Source organism: Pinus tabuliformis, chromosome 7 (genome assembly GCF_031772625.1).
Source record: "Pinus tabuliformis cultivar Carrire ecotype Pingquan chromosome 7, CPIR1, whole genome shotgun sequence".
Taxonomy (NCBI): Eukaryota; Viridiplantae; Streptophyta; class Pinopsida; order Pinales; family Pinaceae; genus Pinus; species Pinus tabuliformis.
In genome coordinates, this window is record NC_142293.1 from 403371592 (window position 1) to 403393968 (window position 22377).

Here is a 22377-nt window from a genome sequence, read left to right on the forward strand (position 1 = left end):
GCCAATGACTTGGTATCAAGTCAATATTATAGTTCCAATTTCGTTATCAGCGATTATTCTCTCAAATCCAATTATTTAAAAAGTCAATGATCCCACGCAATATTTGATTTCAAGTCAATATTATAGTTCGAATTTCGCTATCAACAATTCCCATTATTGAAAAAGATTTTAACTCAAAGTCAGACGCTTCGAACCATTAACGAGAATAAAATTAAATTAAATTAAATTAAAATTTAAAAATCATGTTCTGAATAAAAAATAATATCAGAATTTAAAGTAATTAGAAAAATCAAATTTGATATTTGATATTTTTAAATTTTTAAAATTATAACATGCCAATGACTCGGTAATCAAGTCAATATTATAGTTCGAATTTCGTTATCAGCCATTGTTCTATCAAATCCAATTATTTAAAAAGTCAATGATCCCACGCAATATTTGATTTCAAGTCAATATTTTATTTCGAATTTCGTGATCAACGATTCCCATTATTGAAAAAGACAGACTTTAAGTCATAGTCAAAGACGCATCCGAATATGTGAAATATCTGGTTATGTACGTTAAACAAACAGTGACCAGGGATTTATTAACATGGTTACCAAATTCGGCATAATCGAGGTAAAAATAATCAGTCACCCATAAACTATGAGATCAACAATCACCATCTCAGTTTCAGTCACCCATAAACTATGAGATCAACAATCCTCATCTCAGTTCATCAGCTGGAAGGTGGTCTTATCTCAGTTCATCAGCTGGAAGGTGGTCTTAGATTAGTCACAAAGCTAGTAATCATAATGTCTTAGTGAATCTTATTCATTTATTTCTGTCTCACATAGCTCGAACATGATTATACATGTATTCATAACTACAACACACATGATTGTCTAAATGCTCTCATTTTTAATATCCATGAAAATGTGTTATGAAATTCGCTCACAAAAAGATAGAAAAGATAGATCAACACCTTAGAATTCAACCTCTTCGAGGGGGAAACCTCCTTTACATTACATAAATGAACAATTCTTAGCTGATACAAATGACAAAATCTCCTTTCTATATATAAGAATCTAAGGGGTCATAATTTAATCAGAGCCGACATAACAATAATACTGTAAGGGCACAATAATAACAATAGTGGGCTTCTATGAGGCACAATAATAACAATATAGGGACTACATGGGCACAACAATATAATAAGGGGATTGTACTAATAACAATAATGGGTTACACTAGTAGTATAGGGACCTAACATGCCCCTCTCCTTCAAAAAGTGTTTTCCTTGATGCTTGAGTAGTTCTTGATGTTTCTGTATAAAATTCTTGTCCTCCCATGTGGAATCTTCAGCGGGTAAATTCTTCCACTTGATGAGATACTCTGAAATTGATCGATTTGGTAACCGTCAGGTTCTTGTTTCTGTGACTACTCCAATATGATTTTTCCTTCCTCGTCAAGTTCTGGCAATACTATTTGAAATGGGATCTTCTGCAACTTTTGAATGAGAGGCCACACTTCTTCATCTTTCTGCCATTCATCCCTTGATTCATTTATCCAATCTAGTTGGATAATAGAAATAGCACAAAACAATGCTTCCACATCCTCATCCTTTTTTGAGAGTGCATATGCAAGAACATTTTTCTTCCCTCTTTTGTAGATAATTTCAAAGGCATAATGCAACATATTTGTGACCCATTTTTTCAGTTCTTCTAAAAATAATTTTTGTTCTAAAAAGTGTTAAAGACTATCATGATCCATTTTTACTTTGAAGTGTCTTCCCATTATGTAAGGTTGCCATTTCTTAAGTGCATGTAGTATTGCCAACATTTCCTTCTCATAAATAACTTGCTTGAGATGTAGCCAGAAAAATACCCAACCAAATACATCAAAACTTCTTTCACTGCAATGTTGATATGGTCATTGTTTCATTCGATTCTGCACCAAAGTGGCATTATCCTTTAAAACTTGGAGAACTTGTTGTTGATGCTCGATGTGATCTTTCACTGCTTGAATCTTTTTCTTCTTGGTATGTCCTTCTATATTGAGAGTTTGAGGAGTCGTAATTTCTTCCAATGCATTATAAGATATGGTTGGATTCATTTCTTGATGTTCGATGTGATCTTTCACTTCTTGAACGTTTTTCTTCTTGATATGTCCTTCTATCTTGATAGTTTGAGGAGTGGTAATTCCGGCCAGTGCATTACAAGATATGGTCAAATTCATTTATTCTTTCTCGATGTGATCTTCCCCTTCTTGAACCTTTTTCTTCTTGATATGTCCTTCTATCTTCCGAGTTTGAGGAGTGGTAATTCTTGCCAATGCTTTACAAGATATGGTCAGATTTATTTCTTCTTTCTCTGGGGTTGGTTCCTAGTGTATGTCCTCTTCTTTCAATGTTTCTTGATCATTTTCTTCCTTCTCTTCATGATCTATGTAAAATAATTTCTTCTCAACACACTTATGACCTTTAGTGTATTTGTTATCACAATTGTAACAAAGCCATTTTTTTCTTTTTTCCTCCAATTGTTGTCATGTAAACCTTGTAGGTTGTGGAAGGCTAAGAGGAAAAACACTTCCATAATTATAGTCATGAGTGGTGGGATTCCTTGTTTCCATAATTTTGCTTTCAATTTTTCTTGCTAACCTGAATGCTTTCTCCAATGAATCAGGTTCCCAAAGACGAACCTTATGTTGAATGTTATCATTTAAAGTCCCTATGAAGACATCAATCATTTGCTTCTCTGGAATATCATTTACCCTTATATTCAATTTTTTAAAGTCCTCAATGTGCTCTGTCGTCGACCCCTTTTGTTCGAAATTTATCAATTGGCTAAAGAAGGTGTTACTCTTTGTATCCTCATAATGTGCTATCATTTCTTCCGTGAAAATTGACTAAGTGATAAGTGCTTTACAAGAAAAAATCCCTATATACCATAAAAATTTATTTGGTTCTAAATATAAAGATGCAATATTTACCTTTCTTAATAGTTGAACCTCATGTAGATCAAAATATTGCTCCATCTGTAGTATCCAATTTACTGGATCCTGGCCATCAAACTTCCTCATATCGCTTTTTCTTGATTTTAGAAACTTGATCTTGAAACAACTTTAACTCAGTAATTTCAGATCTCCAAGTTCTAAAATTACATCCTGTAGTAGCCCTCTGAGTCCTCTTTCTAACCCTGCAAGTCTTATCAAAATTTGATTCTCCAAGAAAGAGTTATGCCCAATCTCCTAAGATGACCTGATTATATAATGTTTCACTAGAGCGAACTCGTACGACATATCACGTGTAACTGTTTCGACCTTCAGATCTGAAAATTATACACAGAAAACTACAATCTATCCTCTTTCTGTAACTTTTGACGAAATTTCAATTTGTTGCTCAGAGAGAAAGTTATGATGATTTTCCCAAGGTCACCTGTTTAGAATGTAATTCGAGAGTCTTAAAAAACCCTAACTTCCTCAGATTATATCTCTGAAAGTATAGCGAGAAAAGATCTGAGATTCATACCCAGGCTTCAAAAAGATTTAAGATCAAATGGGTTTTAATTTCAGAGTTGGAACCTTTGCAGAAAAAATATTATAGCGAAAATTACATGATGACTTGTTTAAGATGAAATTCTAAAGCTTACAAAAACCCTAACTTGCTCAGATCATATCTCTGAAAATATAGCGCAACAAGATTTGAAATTCAGACCCAAGGTTCAGACCAATCTTTTCTCAAATGGGGTTTTTGTTTTAGCTTCTGAAACATCGTAGCAAAAACGTTATGGCGAAATTTCCACAATGGCCTGTTTGGAGCAATGAAACCCTAGAATCCAAAGCTTTGATACCAAATGTTATGAAACCAGCTCACAAAAAGATAGAAAAGATATATCAACGCCTTAGAATTCAGCCTTTTTGAGGGGGAAACCTCCTTTACATTACATAAATGAACAATTCTTGGATGATACAAATGACTAGACCTCCTTTCTATATATAGGAGTCTAAGGGGTCATAATAAAATGAGATTCGACATAACAATAATAATGTCAGGGCACAATAATAACAGTAGTTCGCTTCTATGGGGCACAATAATAACAATATGGGGACTACATGGACACAACAATATAATAAGGGGGTTTTACTAATATTAATAATTTGTTACACTAGTAGTATAGGGACCTAACGAAATGTAATCAAAGATTAACACAAATAAATGTATAAAAACATATATGTATAAAAATATGTATAAAGAGATCGATGAGATGGCAAATGCCCATGAACCGACAACCTCCTATAGTTGCATACAACCATCATATGGCTATGTATGGCATATAGGTGGCCTCTTGAAAGCTATATATATCTAAAATGTAATTGATGCTAACTAAGGTGTCTATAACCCTTCAGCTTAGAGAAATCATTGAAGTTGTTTGTTGAACAATCAACTACTTCTTCAAGACATTCCCACAATCTCACCATTTTTTTTAAATGTTCTTTAAACATTGATTTAGGATCTTTTTTATTTAATAAAAGCAATAATTTAATGCTAATTATAAAATATTTAGTGTATAATGAATTAAATGGTGCAAAATACAAGGCTATTGGTGGGAGAATGAATTCTCACATCATTGAAATGAATAGGAAACAAATAGTACAAAAATAAACTTAACATTCAATATAATATAAAGACACAATCTTTACCTTGGAAGTTCAAATGGATTAAATCATGAAAAATACAGGGGGCTTTTGGTGCGAGAATGAATTCTCATGTCCTTGAAATGAATAGGAAATAAATAGTACAAAAATCAACCTAACATTCAATACAACATAAACACACATTCTTTACTTGGGAAGTTCAAATGCAAAAATAACATTCAATAGTTTTTGAATGTTCTTACTTTAGTAATCTTTGGTTACAATGTAGCTAATGGCTTTTTGTGTCTCCCCTTCTCCATAAGAGAAAAAGCCTTTTTGAGAGTAAAAGCATAGAAACAAATAGGGAGAGCTTGGGTAATAGAAAGCCAAATAAGTACAACCTTTAATTTCCCATTCCTAAGTCAGTTTTTCCTTATTATTGTTTTTCTTTTCCATTTATTTATTTCTTCCTGTTTTATTTATTTCTTCCTCTCTTTGTCTTATTATTTTTGCATCATGTTTAATAATTTTCAACCATTACTTAATTGTTGAATTATGTTTGCTAAGACTTTGGCAACCATTCACTTGTTTGCATATGTTTCAAATCACACCTCCCCATTGATAGGCCTTTTGATCTTCAAAACTCTAGAGGATCAATCTAGATAAATGTCTTTTATATGATTCTTTGAATAAGGATATAACTTTGGATTATGTGTACAACTTTGATTCTACCTTTGTTAGGGTTCCAGTTATGGCTTTCGTTTTGGTTTCTGGCTCACTTGTTCCTGCAATGTAAACGGCCACTTATTGACTTCAACTCCAAGAAATCTATAAATCCGAATTATAATAAACTTTCACTTTGATTTCTCTTAAAATTTGGGGATTGTCCATTGAGTAGTCAATGAAGCCAAGTCAAACGATGTGTTTTTTCTTCAGTTTGACCCCAAAATGCTACATCATCATGTAATAAATACACAAGATAGTGTACAGATTACATTCTCCTACTTTTACCAATTACTTCATGGAATGAAAACAATTTTTTTTGGTTGTGTGAACTGAATGAAAATGTTGCATGCCCCTACAAGAAGGAAAGAAGAGAAACAATCATTACTAATATAATTCATTTTCTTGTGACTCATTCATCAACCAACATGTAATGAAATAAATCTATTATCCGATGTGATGGGATTTTCGATTAGTTATAATTGTTTGAGTGAACAATTGATCATATGTGCACTTAAATTGTCAATCGAAGGTTAATTTGCAACTTTCAAGTTGCCATGAACAATCTATGTTAGTGAAATATATTATGTGTAATGAATTTGTAATAATATAGTGGTTGTCACAAGACAAGATAGAGATGATTTGACCAGTCAATAATCCATTGAAACACACCACACTTATAGGAAAGTAAACTATAGGAAATGTAAAACCAACTTGCATAAAAAGGAATAAGCCAATTACTAAAAGTGACCTATTCCAAATTAATGATATTCTTGGTTTTTAGTAACAAAGAAAGATGGCACATGCTTAGGATGCAATTTAAGATAAGAAAATAACCCAAAAACAACATTAAATAATTACGGAATTCTTATCGTGAGCTATTACTGAAAATAAATTAAATGTAAGTTGTAGATGAGCAATAGCAGTCAAGTTGTCCCAAAACAACAAAAATTTGTCAGCTAATCATTAACCTTGGAATTAGTTTCTAGAATTACATATCCTAGAGTTGCAATAGCAAGTAAGCAATGCGATTACAACATTAAAATATTATAATTTCTACAAAATGAAATTAACCAAGTTGCAGCAAAAGGAAACTACCAGTTGTAGCAAAAGAAAATTAGTAGAGTTATAGGGAAACATAAATCAATGGGAGAAAAACAATGTAAACTATCTACAATTTAACCATAATTGTAAAGACTAAGATACTTGATATTGTTACATAGTAGTACCAAGCTAAGGAGGGTGCCCTACCTCCTTTAATGAGGTAATGCCAAATGTATTCAATCACATGATCACAAGATAGACATTGAGCAAATGGAACAAGGGAATATTTTTATTACGACAAACAACAAACTATATATAGTCAATAATAATGTCCTCCATTCTTGTCCTCCCCTATAACACCCTGCCAGACCCTATGTTGTAAATACCATTTACATGTGGAATTCAGGTTGGTGAGCTAGAATGTATTAAGTTAGGCTAGTGAGAAACAATTTATTTTTGGGGCCTCTGCACGCATGTGAATATGTTGTTAGAATTTTTGGGGCTGATAACCCCTTGTATATATGTTTTGATCATAGAATGCCTCATATTGTAAATATGTTGTAAATATATGCATATTAATAAAAAATGGCTCACTGCAAACCAAGACTCTACTAAAAAGGGTATGCATAGCTAGACTCCACCAAAATAAAGATAGGGGCAAAAATGATTTATTAGTAATGGGAAAAGAGAATATGACGTTATCTAAATTCCATAGTGGGTTTATAATGTGCCATGTGGAAAAGAGAAGACATGCATATAAAAGTAGAATGTTTTTCCTATGAAGGTAGTTTGTGACGAATTTTGGGAAGAGTTATGGAATAAGTGCTTGGATAATAATGTAGTTTTGGCATGAGTAGTATTAATTGGTTATTCATTAGAGCAAAAGACACTTGGATCCTCATAGAGGAGACCATCCTTATCCAACAGTAAGACACCCTAGAGGTGGTGGCATAATTGAGGGATTGTTGGGTGTAGAGAAGGAGTGCATCACTTGGGCACAGTCTGATGGGGGGAATGATCTTGGAGCTCAGATGATGCCAAGTTTGGGGAATGATCTTGGAGCTCAAATGATGCCAAGTTTGTTGTAGGCCTGGAGGGTGCCTAGAGACCCCAAAGAGAAAAATCTCCTTGTTGGTTCCCATATTTTGCCAACGACTAAGAGAAATCCAATAACACATTCAGTGAGGATATAAATCCTCCTACTTGTAACTCCCCTGGTTAATTAGTCATGATTGTTGTTATTTAACTTTGGGCTAAAAGTTTGTGTTTGGAAGAAATAATGGCTCATGTAATTATTATATTTTGTTGCTGAATGAAAAATAAATTAATTTGTTGTTAATATTTTTAAGAATTTGTTAAGGGTTGTGAGATGGAACATAACTCCTAACTATAATGGAAACAATTGGAATTGTTTATTCCTATCAATGGGGTAGAAACAAAAGAGGAATTTTTTGTCTCTTTTTTCCAATGTTCTAAAGAGAAGAGGCAAAGAGAAAAGATATAGATGAGAGGAAAAGATTGCTAGAGATAAATTCCATGAAACTGGTTCTTTGTGGGAATATTATGGAAGAGAAAGATAGTAAATTTCTAGTTATAACCAGTGGGATAGAAGGATTGTTTACAACCTAAGAGAACAAGCAGAACACTGCTTAAAGGTTCATAAAAAAGTACCTTTGTGCATTACTGATGTTGTTTCTATGATAGATAGGAGTGGAGCTCAAAGATAGCTAGTTGTGGAAGCTATCTTATGGTTGGTAGGATTGTGATATCCCTTTACACTTTCCACTAAAGAGTTAAGATAAGTATCATGATTTTTTAGTTCCACTTAAGAAAAATGAATGAGAATCTAGATAAATAATTTATTTTGTATTATGTATATGATTGAAAAGAAAAATTATATAGGTTAGGCAGGGATATAGATTATATATGTCCTAACATGTAATAGGTACCAAGGCATGTCCAAATCTGAAGACTACGGTAGTGGAAAGGTAAATATGTATTTGTTAATCCAACATAAGTGGATACCTATAATTCTAATCAAATATCATATGTTTTACATATATAAATTCCATAAGATTTGTTTTAGGTCTATATCAAAACTTTGAGGGTGGGCCGTTAAGATAATATGTCAAAATGTTTTTATACTTGTGAATACTACATTGTGTTTAAAACACGATTCTAACTTAGCCAACCCATAAAATGATAGACCAGTGAAATGTCCATCTTTCTAGTGGAAACAATCCTAGACTCTACTTAAATAGGTCACAGAAAGAATTGGGTAGGTCCCATGATAGGTCCCGTAATATTTTTTGGACTGAAGATAGAGAATGAAGTAACATATAAATACATAAGCATAATTGTTGCATGTTTACTATTTTTAATTCTTAGATATGTGCAAGACAGTCAGATAGTAAATAAATACTGATAAAATGAAAGAGGCCTTTACACAGAGAAACCCTTTTTTCTTCACTAGAATTACAATGCAAACCCCAATATCTTTATTGGAGTTTTTTTTTTAAGAATAGTTGTGATATTGAGCAAAAGAAAATATTCTAAGTTTATATTATAAAGAGGGGGAATTAAATTATTTTGGCTATAATATTTCTCATTTACTTCTAAAGAAAAATCTTGAACGGATGTTGTACACATGAAAGGTTGAAGTAGGTCAACCATTTAATCACAAAACAATATTGTACATAAAATGATAAAAGAGTTCCAAACTTTTTATGTAGGAATCTGCAGCGTAAAAGAACACATACTCATAATCTTGTTTAAAAAAAATGGTCTTGAAAACTAGGTTTCGACCAAGGTGAGGCCTACCCGTATATCCTTAAAAAGAAAAAATATAGTATGAGCTTCTAGAAATTCCAATCAAAAAAAAGTATTACATTAAAGAAACCTTGACCAAACTGATATTACATTACGAGCCTTTGTAACACAAAACTGTAGGGTAGTCGTAACCTTCAGTAGAGTTGAGATAGTGTATAAATATATATAAATTATTTTTGAACAATTCAATATGAGTAGAATCAAAAGACTACTTGTTCCTAGGTCATTTAAACCCGCCATATAGTTGCAAACAATTAAATGGGCCTTGGCCTCTGAGTCGAATAACCCTAAAATCAAAAGGAAAACACATTAAAAATCCTAGGTATTTGCTACCTGAAAGCATGACCAATGACGAGATATATATGATCAAGTAGTTCATTTTAATCCCTAAGAGGGAGCGAACCTAAAAAATCCCATAACAAAGTAAAATTCAAGCACTTGGCCAAAACATGATAGGAATATAAGTCAAGAACTTACATAATTTTCTTAGGAAGAAAGAAACCAGTTATAAAAAGGAGAGAGTCAACTCAATTGTAGAGGGTGTAATTGCTTGCTTCCATTCCCTATAAATATAGTGAATCACAATAAAATTAGCAAGAAATTTTGGCAAATTTTAGAAACCATAAGTTGATATGGTATAGTGTTAGCAAAGAAATTGATACCTACTCCTTGCACTCAAGGTCAATATGAGCATGGCTTGGAATTCAAAGAGAATTACACTCTAGGAATTTGATACCATATTAGATAATTAGGTGATGAATACCTAGAAAAATAACATTTTTAGAATGGAAAATAAGCAGTAGTTGAGTGGAGGAGAAATATCACTTGTTAAGCCCCGAAAACATCATAAACAAGAAGTTGTGTAAATTTCTTAATCAAGGGAAAGTGAGAAACCCTATCTGAAGATATTCTACTTACGTAGTGACCATCGAAAAAGACTCAACCAAGTCAAGCCTTCCCAACTTAGAGAGAGGCAAAGACACGAAGTCTAAAGGTAAATTCAAACAAGTTCATGACCTGATGTTGCAGAGATCGAGTCCATTGACTCAGAGAGAAAATGAGACTAGTGCGATGGGGAGAGTGAGGGTGGTTACACCAAAACTAACCCTACCCATTCACATTCGTGGATCGATAGCCCTAACATTGTGAATCGTTGATATTTGAGCACATCACCAGTACTGAATACGATATTATTTATTCTAGATTAATGCCAAATGAAATGCCGTAATGTGTTACAGCTAAGAAGTCTGGAGACTTCAAATATTAAAAAGAAATTAATTTGAAGGTGTTGTATAAACAATATGTATATACTATGAAATATATTTTTTATACAAGTACATATTAAACCCCATTTACGCATCAAAGTAAGAGTGACATTACACGACTGCCATATAAAAAGGAACAGTATAATCATAGATATTATATGACCACACGAATTCAAGGAGCGAAATATTTATATAAAGAAGAATGCTTAAAACCTTTGGGATCAAGGAGATCTATATATACTTATATATTCATAAAAGTGTGGCTAGTGGACCGTGCTTCAAAGTCCTCATTTATACAAATATTACATAAAAATGTTATATAATTATAGGAATTAAACCAACACTTTTTCCAGGATCATTATGTATGGGTGCACATGTAAGTAAAAGATATGTAATAAATTCATTTATAAAAAAAATTAAAAAAATATTACATGATAATAAGGAAAATTCATGTATCCATGGTACTTATGCAGTGAGTGACTTAAGCAAGAATAGGACTTGAATATCATGATAGCTAGAAAGATGGGTTAAAAAAAAACTTAAGGAGAAGTAGAATTAAATTGTAGACTCATTCCAAGCATTCGTTCTAATGGGTAATGCTTATTAATGGTTAGAACTTCTTAGCATTTAATTTTGTATTGGAATTTAATATGATTCTTGAAAAAAAAAATTCTCTTATAGTTAACATGAAGTAAGAAAGTTTCCTTTATTCCTTTCTAGGGAGGGAAGTTATAATGCATCAAATTCAAAGGGATAGCCTCCCTTCACCTCAACGAGTATTCTCTATATCTAATGTTAAGTTTAATAAAAAAAAATTTAAAACAAGTAGAATAAGGTTAGATAAATGATAAAGGAATCTTTATTTTAAAATTGAGATTTAAGTAAAGAAGTATGGTAGGTCTTATAATAACTAAAACTTATTAAAATAAAAATAGCATTTATGACTAAAAATGAGATTCAAAATATGTATCATAAGCCATGTATAATATTAGGGTTAGTAACAAAATTAAAATTAAAATAATAAAAAAATCTAAAAATAAAAATAAAAATTAAAACATGTTGCCCTATTTGTATCTAATGAGATATAGATTTAAAGTCATATGATATCATATACCTTTATAACTTTAACCTGCAACAAGCCAATTGGAGTATTGAATTAATAATTTCTAAATAACATATACTCAAGAAATGCTAAATTAATATTATGTGTCAAAAATTAAAAATGTGATTAAGTCAAATCATTATTCATCAATCACATGTGTGAGTAAGAAAAAGTATAGTGAAGAGCAACATAATAAAACAATTAAAACAAAACAAAATAATTGGTATGTTTTGATATTCAAATTAAATGTGAAAGCGAAGCATAGATATCATATATCATTATGACTTCAAGCTGCAACATATCCTTCAAATATGATTCAAAACCTTTCAATAACATGTATTTAAGTACATTTAATCAACTTGTGTATATAAGGTTCATTGTAAGAATTAACACTTGTATATTTTAACAATAAATATAAACCATAAAAAAAGAGGAACCATAGAGAGAAAAAAAATGGATTATGATATTATAAAAAAATTATTACAGTTAGAATGTAAAAGGTTATCGTGAAAAGTATGTTATAGCTCCAAATAAGTTTCCATCTCCCAAGCCTATCATCCTCTAATCTTCTAAAATCTCCCTTCTCTAATGAATAGAGGGTTTATGTACAAACATATTCAATAACTAAACCATAAATATCAACATAATTAAAAGAGAACAAAAAATATTCCTGAAAATAGTTTCGTAACATTTTCTTCCTTATTATTGAATTCATGCATATTCCTTTCATTTAATTATTTTTGTTCAAATATTCAACCCAACAAGCCCTTTAAATGTCCTTATTTATTTATTCTTTCACTATAGAAGAAAATACAAATTATTTTTAATATAAAAACATGATAATAACTAATACTAGAATAAATAGATAATCATCCCTTTGTTAATATCTCCCTAGAATATAATTTTCATGGACCTTTATATTGTTTTCTAGCTTTTACCTTTGGTAGATTTGGATAAAACTCTTCATGTTGGAAATATGTTGTCATTGATGTCAATAGGTGGCAACAGGAGCAGACACACAAGGAGAAGGAAAATATTAAAATCAATATATTGGGTTTGGAACTAGTTTTGGAGCACTAAACCATCTCAGATACATGAATAATCCACCCGGATGGATAAAGATTTGAAAGAGCTTTCCAATGATATATGGAAGTCCTGAAAATGCCTTTTGGATCAAAAAGATAAAGGTAGAAAAAGTTTGGTAGCCCCAAGGCCTTCATAGCTATAGAGTTAAAGGTCGTTGAATGAGTCCTTGGCATGTAGAGAAAATTTACTTAAGGGACAAACCCGACGGAAAATATTGTGAAGCCTTTATGCCAAGCTTACTGTAGATGTAGAGGACATGTTAGTAGAAACAAAAGATGTTCATTTGCTAGAGGAGGAGTAGGATGACACCATCCTAGAAATGGTACCCCAACTAGATAACCCATAAGGATTCATATATTGGAAATAAGTAAAGCGCCAAGATGCATTAAGCAAGTGGAGCCCACCCATAAGTGGTAGCCTGAAAGTTTTTTATGGTGCACATGACTAAGCACTGGGCTACGTGGAAGCTTTCCGATAGCACCATTGATAGAGGTCTTGGTGGTCACGGGGAGTGGTTTCCTGCATAGTTGATCACATAGATTAATGGAAGAGAGCTACTTTGAGGACACTGCTCTCAAACTGAAATATGTTGAGGAGTGTTGTCGAATAAAAAAGGATTGAACCCGAAGGTTTTCAAAAAAATAAAATAACAAATGAAATGGTCACAGAATAAGGCCTCGAATGATATTTTCTCTCTCCTCAAGGAGGAAATGTGGTAGCATGTGCTTGGCCCAGATGACAGCAAATGATGACATCATCATGGAAACATGGTAGGTGGATTCAACATTTTTAGGCACCCAAGTGGCCCTTTTGTAGGTGACACATATCACCACTCATAGATCGACACATGGAAGATGTGATGTCATGGTGATGTCATCCCATGGGAGCCCGAAAGATTTAAAATGGTATAGAGAGAAAGAATTTGGAAAATGGAGACAGGTGATCTAAGTGGCTCTAGACACACTCAAAATTTAGTAGTGGCTATGGAAAAGCTCAAAAATAAAAGTCCTCAGGTTGAAGAAAAACTAGGACCAAATCATATTTCTTGTCGTCTTGATTCCAATGATTCAAATGACACTCAAATCTGAGCTCATGTGGTAAAGTTATAACTAGTAAAAGTTTTGGTCAAACTCGGCCAAGTGATAGGTTTAACGAGGAAAAAAATTGACCAAGACCTGACGCATCGATTCTGACCACTAGAAAGTGCCAAATTTCCAAACCATTAATTTTCCCAATGACCCTTATTTTCAACAAAGTTAAAAATGCCATTTTTTTTCTAAAATCAAAAAATAATAAAAAATAGGGGCAGGTCAGTCATGTTGGACCCGCCCACCACATCAGTCACTAGCGGGTAACATTATATATATAATCGTCATACTATATTTGAATAAAAAAACAAATGTAATAGGGGTGGGCCACCATATCGATAGACCCACCACCCGACCTCCACTAGTCAACACCATACAACCATACATATATTATATTTAAATGGTTATTAAACCATCGCTACAACCTTATTGGATCCCATTTATCAACATATCCACCATGACTTGTTACACAGTTATGCCATTTTAAATACGCGCACAAAAAAAATGACAACGCGCCAAATGTTCCACCCGCATGTCTTTTAAAATTTAAACAAAACAAAACCACCATGTAATTTGGGAAGTCGCACAACTGGAACTCAGGTGGCACCCACATAAACTCGATGTTTTAACTAACGTGCCAACAACCCAGTTGATATCCACCCACAAATTTATATAAGAGCCACTCAAATTAGTCAATCGGAGGCCAATGAACGGACGGGCACGGAACCTTTAATAGAGGAGGCGACAGAACCATGAGCCAGAGAATATTCGACGCTGAAAAGATTCCCTTAGAGGGTTAGAGGTGTAAGTGTCATAATTGGACAAGTTTATAGTCATTTTTACACATTTTCTAGCCCGAAGTCCAACCGTGTATTTAGAATCTCCATATGGGTAGGAAAATTCAAGTGTCCAACAACAAGGAATCTTTGGAGAATCTTGTGGAATCTAAAAGATTCCCTTGGACGCTGATTTTGATAGAGATGGATTGATGCTGACTTTATAGTCATTTTTCATAGAATTTTGTTGGGAATGCAATGGTGTGCTCGGAATCTTTGTCTGAGTAGTGGATTTTTTGGCCATCTTCAAGAATGAATCTTTGGGGGAATCCTTAAGATGCCTGAGGGTCCAAAATTTGATAATGTCACAAAGGGTAAACGTTTATAGCCATTTGATACAATTTCGCGCCATGACTTTAGCATATATTTCCTTTTCTGCAGCTGAGCTTTGCATTTTTCCACCATGTCCAAGAGTGGAGGTATATGATGCAATTATGTCATGTTTTCTTTTGGTTTACTAAGATGATGTTTTTATTGTTGAGATCCTTGATTACCATTTTGTTGAGGGATACTTGTATGCCACATCGTGTGAGATCTTATTAGCTTGTCATGCTGAAGGAAGACCCATTTGAGTGAGAGTTCCCATAGGGAAATTTTCTCGTAGAGAGACATTCCACTCTTATTGAGGGAATTTTCCCATATGAGTGAGAGTTCCTGAGAACGTCTTCTGGAGAGAGATGCCACTTTGGTTGAGGGTATATAGCCTTGTAATGACAAATAATATACCATGTACATCATAATAATTTCCAAAATTTAATGAAGTGGCCTCCCCACTATTGACACCAGGGCACGGAGATGTAACCCACACTCGTCGAACTCCATTATCAATGTGTTTATCTTCTTGATTTGTTGATCGTCATTATGTTTCTTCTTCTTTTAAGTATGCACATGTGGTTGTTCTATACTCTTTCATATAAAATTATGATAACATCACATAAGTCAAAGATCTTGGCTAATTTCAGTTCCTGAAGAGATTCGGATAAAGTTTGGTATCATAGTGGTCTTCTCGCTGATGTGAATTTCGAGTGTGAATGATTCAATGTGCAACAAGAAAGAAAATGGAGGATGAGAAAGATATGTAGAAGGCCTTCTATAGGATGTAAAAAATGGTAAATATAATGTATGCAACTTATGAGGAGAAAATGGAAAGAGAGGAACGGGAGAAAGAAAGAGCAGAGGACAATGCTCCATCTACCCCCTCGAGTGTACACTCATCTTCTTCATTGTCTTCTCATCATTCAAATGAGGAGATTAATTAGAGACTTAAAGTAGAGAATTATGAATTAAGGAGATTTATACAAGAAGAGAAAGAGGGGAAGTAGATATTGCAGCTTCAGCTACAAGCCATGGAAGAGGCCTTGGTAAAATTGAAGTGAAACGAAGGCTTAGCGAAGCCATCATCACATGTTTCAGAATCGGCAGCTAAGGTAAACAATGTTGATTATTCGTCAGTTTTATATTCACATTACACTATTTCTACTGGAAACATGGAGCTATCCATTTCAAGAATTGGCATGAGACTCCTTACCAAGGTGGATTATAAAGGAGGAGGACTTGGTTTTAATGGCCAAATAATAACTCAACCATTGGAGGTTGTACAAAGACCTCGATTTGCATGTTTAGGGTACACTGAAGGAGAATGCTCGAACGCAGCAAAAACTTCCAAGACATTGTTGAAACCATCGAGGAAAGAGAATGATTGGAACACATCACAATCCTCCCATTACAATTCACATTGCAAAGGGAGATCCAAGGCAATCTCTCATCACGAGAATCACACTAGAGACAGTCAAGAAAGGTAAAAATAGTTTCAGTATTCTAAAGTTCATTTTGATTACAATCATGTTGTTAATTATGAACATGAATAATTTCATAGAAAAATATGTATTTTTTGTGGTTTACATAAACATGTGCTTGTTGAGTGTTCGAAGAGGATGGCAACAAGAAAGAGGATGAGGTGTGGAAGACCTTCTCCACACCAGGAAAGGAAGCAGGTTAAGAAGATCTAGAGGAAGAATAGTTTTTGCAGTCATTGAAACACAAGTGGACATCAAAGGGCCACATGTTGGAGTCTCCATCTAGAGAAGCGTCTCAAGGAAAAAGCACCCATGTAGGAACCAGTTGGAAAGATTGTTTGACAAGAAAATCTACCATAGGGAGATGACCTATATAGTTTGATGAGTGAGATATGGTTTTTCTAGATATGGTAGCATGTCATGGCCATATTTTGTAAATCATGTGTTGCGATATAAATTTAAAAGTGCTCATGTGTTTTTCATCGCTTGTTAAAGGAACAATGATGCTTTTGGCTTTTATTGATAGTTGGGGTACTTCATTATATTCATATGTAATATTGAATAAAGTGTGTTATAAATTATTGGAAAGTATGAGGATTTTTGGCTCATGTTTGGTCATGTCATTGAGCATGTAATTTCAAAGATGTACTATAGGTTTGCAGAGGATGTAGGTGTTAGCTCAACAGTTATGTCTCCTATTAATATCATAAAATCATACACATGTTGGCACAACCCAAAAGACACTAAAAGGTATCCAATAGAATGCAAAGTGAACATTTTCCAACTAAATACATCATGAAGGTTAAAAAATAAAATTTTTCCTAAGATCCAAAGTTTATAAAGAAAAAAAATTGATTTCGAGCCATTATTTCTTCAATAAGCCCACGCGCGTGAAATATACTTTGAAAGTCATGCGGTTGTAGAAAAGGATTATTCAGTGATTTAAGACTACTCTACACACTCGGTGCCGATTCTCTAACATGAGCTTAGTCCAGTACAACCAAATTCGAGCCTCCTTGAATATCTACATCCCTCAATGGAATCATCTTTTCCTACTCATGTGTCATTATCATGAATGAACCAAAAGGGGCCACATGGATTCAAAAAATTCCATATAAATAGGCCATGTGAGTGCCAAAATATGAGACATTGTTATGTTGGCCAAATTTCTATCAAGATAAAAACACCATTACATTGTTGAATCCAAAGAAGGGAAGAGCAATAGCATGTTCGCCATACTATTTCTAAGAAATTCATCATCCTAGTGACAAAATAGGAATCCACCATTGGAGAGTCTTCATACTTCATTGAGAGAGAGGAGAAAATTGCAAAGAGAACGAGCAAAATAAACCCCCTTGATAAGAATTTTTTAGCACCATAGCTCAAATAATTCTCTTCAAGTGTCTAAGATTCATCTATTGTATTCAACCTCAACTAACAACAGTCAATAAAGGGAGATTTTTCCATTATATTGTTGATTTGTTTGCTCCTTTTGAGAATTGTTTCTGTATTTATCTCTTTGTTTAGTTTATGTTTATGTATGCATTGTTTCCACTATTTACAATGTTGTGTTTATTTAAGTTTTTCCACTAACAACACCAATTATGTCTGTGATCCTTTATAGGGAACAATCAACTGCTAAGGAGGTGATTGTTGGTACACCATTGCTACAAAAACACTACCACAGAAATGGTGACCATACTATTGTCTTTTCATTAATCTAAAGAGTTTTTTTGTAGTGACTTCTCTCTACACAACCATTCTACAAGGTGCTCAACCTATCTTTGGAAGTTTTACAAACCTCAAGGACCTGTTTTAAGTCTGCAAAAGTGAATTTTTTCCTGTTCTTTCTTTCCTGCGTGGCTTTTTCTCTGAAAGACATGCATGTGCATCTGTGTGTGGCTAAGATTGTGTGGTCAAACAAAAAGCAAAAAGGAGCCTTGTATTTTTCTATTTTCTTAGGTGATTGGAAACCTTTAGTGAATTGCCTTCATCTCTACATTCTTTATTTTCTGTTTAATACCCCTGGTTTCTTTATTAACCTTAATTGGTGGAGAAATTAGACTATTTTTAATTTTAAATTTCCAAATACACAGATATCTTAATTAGGGAGACAAGTGAGTGGGCAAATTCCACATACATTTCTCAAACTATTTTCCTAAAATTTTCTACAAATCACATAGCTTAATTAGGTCTATCCAAGAACACCCCAGTTCCAAACCATCTAGAGAAAGATAATACATCTCCCACTGTAACGAAGGCAACTAAAAATGGTAAACTCCCACCTAAGAATAGCAAAACTGGTATGTTTACTCTGCCCTATCATGTTTCTAACATTGATTACAATATTGTGGATGATCTTAAGAAATCTAGGGCTAATATCACATACTTTTATTTGCTAAAATTAACGCAGCAAAGAGATCTACTCCTGAAAGCTATGAATGAGTGAAACTTCAAAATTCCCACCATCCCAAGCAGCCAAACAAAGAAGTCAGTGTCCAGACCTGTCAACACCTCCATTACAACCCAAATACCATCAGCTATGGAAGCCACTCTGTTTATAATGAATCAAAACCCCCAATATGTCAGTGCAGCCATGATAGGGAGGAAATCAAAATCCATGACTCCACCTTTCCTTATCACATTTTAGATCCTCAACATGAACATACATAATTTCTTGGTAGATTCTGGTGCCTCATCCACTGTGATGCCTTACGTTGTTGCCAAAAGACTGCATGTGAAACCCGAGAAAATTGGGACTCAAAATATGCAATTGGACAAGACAAATGTGAAGGTGATTGGGGAATTGAAAGATGTGTTGATTTGGATGTCTGATAAACCACAATACACACAAGTCATTGATATAGTGGTAGTCGATATACCTGAGGCTTATGGAATGCTGCTTAGTAGGGACTGGTCAGCAAAACTAAATGGATATTTCTCAACTGATTGGTCCCATATGTTGTTGCCTCAGAAGGGGAAGGGTGATATGCTGAGAGTTGACCAAGAAAGATAAATGAAGTATGTGGTGACAGAATTAAACTACCCCAATGAACTTGTAATGTTTACCAATTCTATTCTTGGGAATTATAGTTTCAATGTTTGTCCCACGGAAACCTGTTTTGGAGAATTCCATGAAGTGACAGTTGAAGAAACTTTGATAAAAACACAGTGGGAAGCTCTCCCCTATAGTCAAACTGATGAACCACCTTGTAATATAGTAGATGATAGAACTAATTTCGTAGGAAGCAATTCAATGAATGTAACATTAGACTCTATATTTTGGACAGTCTATTTTGATGGCTCTAACTGCCTTGAAGGTGCAAATGCTGGGAGCATTCTCGTTGACCCGCAAGGGAACCAACATTTGATGTCCAGCTAGTTGGAGTTTGCATGCACCAACAACATGGCTGAATATGAAGGCTTGCTGCATGGCCTGAAGAAAGCCATTGATATGAAGGTAAAAAAATTTAACGTTTTTGGTGACTCACAGATAATTATGGATCAGGTAAGGAAAAGGATACACTGCAATTCACCACACCTAATAAGGTACCAGCATGAGGTATGGAGCTTAATTTACAAGTTTGATTCTTTTAATATCACATACATACCATGAGGGAAAAACCAAGATGCTAATCTGATGGCTAGTATGGCTGCTAAACTTTTACCTGATTTTAGATTGAAGAAGAATAAATGTTATGTTGAATTGATTTTCAGACCATATGTGCTTGATAACATCTCAAATTGGCATGTGTTTGAAGATGATGAGAAAATCCTTGAGTTCTTGCACTGCGAGAAGACATTCAGGAATGCATTTATTGATGAAAAAGAGCATGACAGGCATATGAACAAGAGGGAAGATGAGGAAAAGGATCAGCCCATTGTGATTCCCAAGTCATTTGTTAAGATGGAGCACTTGTATGACTTGCATGATAAATTCAAGAAGATGACTAACTGCAAAACACATAACTCATCCATGAAGTATGAATTGGTCAACCTTGGACCCAAAGAAGACCCAAAAAATCTCAATCTGGGTTTGGGGTGCTCTCCACAAGAAAACGTTGCATTTGTCAAGATATTTAAAGAATACAAGGACGTCTTTTCATCGACATATGGAGACCTAAAAACCTTTGATACTAGTGTTATGTAGCATGTAATTCCTTTAGAAAAGGAGGCTAGGCCCTACTGACAAAAGCTTCGTAAGATGCATCCAAGCCTAGAACCATTGGTGAAGAAAGAATTAAACAAAATGTTGGATTCTAAAATCATATTTCCTATCAAAAAAACATGATGGGTAGCCAATGTCATGCCAGTAAGAAAGAAAAATGGAGACATCAGGCTGTGTATTGATTTTAGAAACCTAAACAAAGCATCACAAAAGGATAAATATCCTGTCCCTTCTATGGAACACATTCTTCAGTGTGTTTTTGGGTCTGAGATTTTGTCCCTATTAGATGGGTTTTTAGGATATAATCAAGTGTTGGTATCCAATGGGGATCATCTTAAGACAACATTCAACACTAAATGGGGTACTTACACATATTGTAAAATGCCTTTTGGACTTATTAATGCAGGTGCTACATTCCAGAGAGCTATGGATATAGCTTTCCAAGGGTTGATTAATAGATCAGTAGTGGTTTACATGGATGACATCACTATGTATTCATATCACAGAAGGGATCATATTTATCACCTGAAACAGATTTTCGAAAGATGCAGAAGGTATGGAATATTGCTGAATCCCAAGAAGAGCATCTTCGTAGTCACAAAAGGGAAACTACTGGGTCATATCCTCTCTAAAGAAGGGATTATTATTGATATTGAAAGAATAGAGACCATCATGAGAACAAAAACCCCTGCAAATAAAAGGGAAATGCAATCTTTCTTCGGGAAGATCAACTTCGTTAGGAAATTTGTCTCAAGTTTCGCAGAAATAGTGCATCCCATGTAGATAATGATGAAGAAAGATGTTGTGTATAAGTGGAGAGATGATGCCAAGAAAGCATTTCAACAGATCAAGGAAGCCATCGCGGAAGCTCCTGCATTGGTCAGCCCCAATTTTGGCAAGGAATTCTTCTTGTACACTTTTGCTTCCGATGTTTCATATGCTGCAGTACTCACTCAAAAAGATGATGAAGGCAACGAAGTCCCTATTTCTTATATAAGATCTAATCTTCAAGGGACAGAACTAAACTACTCAGATGTGGAGAAATAAGGCTTTGTGGTTTTTAAAGCCATAAAACACTTCCACCCTTATTTATTAAAGGCCATGACTAAAGTAATCATTCCCCATTCTGTTGTAAGAGTCCCCTTCATGTAGAAAGAAATGGGTGAACAGAGAGGGAATTGGATAACCGCACTTCAAGAATCTGACCTCGAGATAAAGTCGGCGAAGATAGTTCGACGGTACGGACTGTGCAGGCTAGCAGTAGAAGCCTTGGCAGATAAAGAAGGGGCGTCTGAAGAACCAGAAGCACAGAGCGTGCAATATCAACAAGTAGAATTTAGGGAGGAGCCCCTATGGATGAACGAGACGCTGATGTGCGAGTGCGAAACATTGGAAGCCTTTTGGGATCCTGAGTCATGGTATTATGATATACTCTTCTATCTAATATAGGTATCATGCCCTGAACACATGGATGCATCACAAAGGAGAGTGCTCAGATTGAAATCTAATCAGTATCATTTTAACACATTATATAGAAAAAATTATGATGGAATATGGTTGAGGTGTTTGGAAGAGGAAGATTTCAACCATGTCTTGAAAGAAATGCATGACGACCTAGGAAGTGGTCACTATGGCGGAGAGACCACTACTCACAAAATACTAAGAGCTGGATATTATTGGCCCGTAGTGTTCAGAGACTCGCATGCCTAGACTCGGAAATGCAAGGTGTGTCAAACCGTTACAGGATGAGAAATAAATCTGGTTGTTCCCCTCAGACCCATTATGATTTATCACCCGTTCCAACAATGGGGCCTAGATATCATAGG